Below are 3,836 nucleotides of genomic sequence, written 5' to 3'. Positions count from 1 at the left end.
CTTTTTATCATCTCACATTTTAAAAATTGTTCTTATATTACAGACCTAAATGCCATACATGCAGAAAATTTTCTCAATCTTACATCCAAAATATTTTTGGATTCTTAGTAAAGACAGTTAAAACCTATCTCATGGTCATTGTGACACCACTGTACCCTTTCAGAACCTGCCACTTACTCTTTATGGGAATGTAACAGATCATTATTACTGTTTAATTGGATATACTGACAATGTAATAGACAGAAAATTACTCTTATTCTGTGATAAATACAAGTTAGCCATGTAAAGAAGATGATCATTTCATATGATACATGTTGAGTATTCCTTCTCCAAAATGCTGGGCACCAGAATCATTTCAAATTTCATATTTTTTTGAATTTTGAAAAAGAATTCATAAACTTGACTTAATTGAACATCTCTAATATAAAACTCAGAGTCAAAAATGCTCCAAAGTCATAAACTTCAGCATCATATATATTATCCTAGAGAAAATACTATCTGTTTCAGCTACACTGGCTGCTTTACTATAAAAGCACCAGTGAAATCTGGATAAGAAAAGTGGCGCTTTCAGGTTCAATTCTGGTTAACATGGGATCCTATCTTTTACTGTCTTGTTTGTATTGTTTTTTCTGGCTTGAAAGAGGACATACGTTTCTTTCAGTAAATCTTGTTTATTTATGAATATTTGTATCATAACATACAGTAATATATACACATTGTCTCATTGAAACCAAGAGATGACGCATCACTTCCAAATGTTAAAGGAAAGATGGGTCAAATAAGGATCAATAAATTGTCTGAATTTACTGTAGGCAATGATAAATTGACTCCTTAAATGCCATTGCTGAGCTATTTTATATCCCATATATATATTCTCTGTAGCAACTCCGAGTAAGTGCCCAACTCTCTCAGTGTCATCAGACTTAGTCTGACCTGCTGCATTCTTCCACTTGCCCCCAATTTCCTTTCTCTGATGTCTGCTTCTTGTGAACAAAACGTAAGATGGCCTTATTTTCCAAATATAGATGACATCCTACTCTTGTAGAACTCTTGTAGAATTGATGAGTAGACTTTTAATACTTTTTGATGTTGAAAAACAAGTTAACATGTTATAAATATCTTTTATTGAGACATTTACTAATAGTCAATTTCGCCATTTTTATATGCTGTTGCAAATATATAGCTTAAACTTTCTACAAACAATAAATTATAACTAATTTACAGAAATATAGATTAATGATAATTTGCTGGCATTGGTTGTAAAAAAGGAAGTGTAGCCACATAATATGCATTTATCTATGTCAATTTTCATGGGAGATTACTTCAAATTTTGCATGGGAGAATAGCATACAAAAACACATGCTAAAGATTTTGATGTCATAAACAAATCATATAAGATCTTTAAAAAGTAGCCAAAACATAGTAAACTATATGCCTCAGCAAACTAGAAGAGTACATAGCCTAAAAAAAGAGGAGAGGGGAATACATGCTAGTTCAAGTATTTTAATTTCCTAATCTGATAATGCCAATAATTCTAACATTACCTAGGTGTGGTTCTGAGCTTTATTTTTTCTGTTCAAACCATTTCTCACCATTTAGCAGTCTTCCTCACTTTTTGATGTAACCTGGTCCTGATGAATCCAATTAAAATAATTGAGTTAAATAGATTTTTAGTATGAGGTTCTATGTTTATCTGGCTGGAAGTCAGCCATTGTTTCAGTTTGTAATTGTAGACAGGTTTGTCAGTGTTTTGTTTTTGTCTCTCTTGTTGTCTTGGATTTCCTACTTCTGAAGTAGTATCTGAAATAGTGAAGCAATATCTGAATATTGTGATTCTCTTAACTGCAGTCTGTTCCTATTAAAAGAGTCTAATTGCTGTGTTATTGATGTGTATGTTAGAGATGGAACTGGGAGGGAAATGTGGTAGAATCCTGGTATTAGGTTTCACTCTTGTGGTGTGTCCTTTGGGTGGGGGACGCATTCAAAACTGCTTCTCCAGTTCTCCTCCATCTCCTGGTCCCACGTTGGTAAGAAGATACTGTCCAGGCTAGAGATGGGTAGTTCTCTTCTTTTGCATTGGTTAGGCTATGGCAAAACTCAAGTTGGTTAGACTTTAGAAAAATAATTTCTGATGCCATCAATCTTTGGCTAAGAAGAATAAACTATACTGGGTGTGTTTCATAATGGTTACTTTTTTCTTCCCCACAATTTTTAACCTAAGAACCTGGTCTGGATCCTTCAGGTAAAGATGTATGCTCCCCAACTCTGTCCAAAATGGGCTCCCCATACAATGTCTAGCTGTCAATTTAGTTCACACTGAGCCCTCAGGAAATCATCAAATACATTTGGAATGTCCCCATAATACTGGCTCTAGCAGCAGACTTTCGCTCTTGGGCTGTTGCATCCCATAATCAGAGATTTTATATATCTATCACTTGCTAGGCATTAGATTTGCTCTATTCATCCTTTTTCTCATTGGTCCAAGAAGCATTGTGGGTTTTCAATGGATCCAGATTCCTTCCCATTATAAGAATTTCTTTATTGTGTTCTTTACTTCCAGGTTCTTTTCCAGGTCCAACTAATTTTGGTTTGAAAAAGGAAATCTCATAGTGCTCAATTCACTTTAACAGGTTTCCCTTTTGGTGCTCAGTTAGTTGTCACCCATCAGGGAGAACATATGTTATTTGTCCCTTTGGGATTGGCAACTTGATATGTTATCTCTCTTAGTATTTTTTTTGTTTGTTTGTTCTACTTAATACTTTTGGTTGAATACTGTGATCAATACACAATTCTTCTTAAGTGCTGAAACTTAACTGAAAAGTGATCCCTATTAAATATAAGAGTGGGAATAAGAGAGGGAAGAGATATGCAATTTGGGACATGCTCAAGCTGACTTAGCTCAAACGGTAGAGTTAGAAACATACCAGGGGATTCCAAGTCAATCCCACCAAGGTGGCATGTACCAATGCCATCTCACTAGTCCCAGTGATCAATTTCTGTTCACAATTGATCATAATGATAGGACTAAGAACCAAAGGGAGCACATAAACAAGAATAGTGTCTGCAAATACTAGCAGATAGAATCAAAAAGGGAGAGAATGATCCAACATGGGAAGTGAGGTACACAGCAGACCCATAGAATGGCAGATGTCCTAAACAGCACTCTGGCCTCAAAATCAGCCCTTAAGGCATGTGGATCCAGCTGAAAAGCCCATGAGAGTATTTCAGGCATGGAAAGCCAAGACACTCTGGCAAAAAAAAAAAAAAAAATGACCTAAATTAAAGATCTCAATGAGTGAGATCCCAGTGGAAAGAACGGGTCATCAAAGAAGGAGGTACCTTTCTCTGAAGGGAGGAGAGAACTTCCACTTTGACCATGGCCTTGTCTAAAAATTATCAGAGTCAGTGAACTCAGGGGGCTTCCATAGCCTTGGCAGCTCATGATAAGAGCCTAGGGTGATTACTGAGGCCATAAACAAGAGTGTTAAATTGTTAAGTCAACAACAGGAGTCACTGTGCACTTACTCCTCATGTAGGATCTCTGTCCTTAGTGTGCTGTACATTGGGATTGAATGCTATAACTAGTACTCAAACAGTATTTTTCACTTTATGTTTCTGTGTGGGAGCAAACTGTTGAAATCTTTACTTAATGTATGCTAAACTGATCTTCTGTATAGAAAGAGAATTGAAAATGAATCTTGATGTGAATGGAAGGGGAGAGGGAGTGGGAAAGGGGAGGGTTGCGGGTGGGAGGAACGTTATGGGGGGGAAGCCATTGTAATCCATAAGCTGTACTTTGCAAATTTATATTCATTAAATAAAAGTTAAAAAAAAAG

The sequence above is a fragment of the Oryctolagus cuniculus genome, chromosome 9, assembly GCF_964237555.1.
Source record: "Oryctolagus cuniculus chromosome 9, mOryCun1.1, whole genome shotgun sequence".
In the NCBI taxonomy this organism is placed as follows: Eukaryota; Metazoa; Chordata; class Mammalia; order Lagomorpha; family Leporidae; genus Oryctolagus; species Oryctolagus cuniculus.
Note: the sequence above shows the minus strand (reverse complement) of the source record.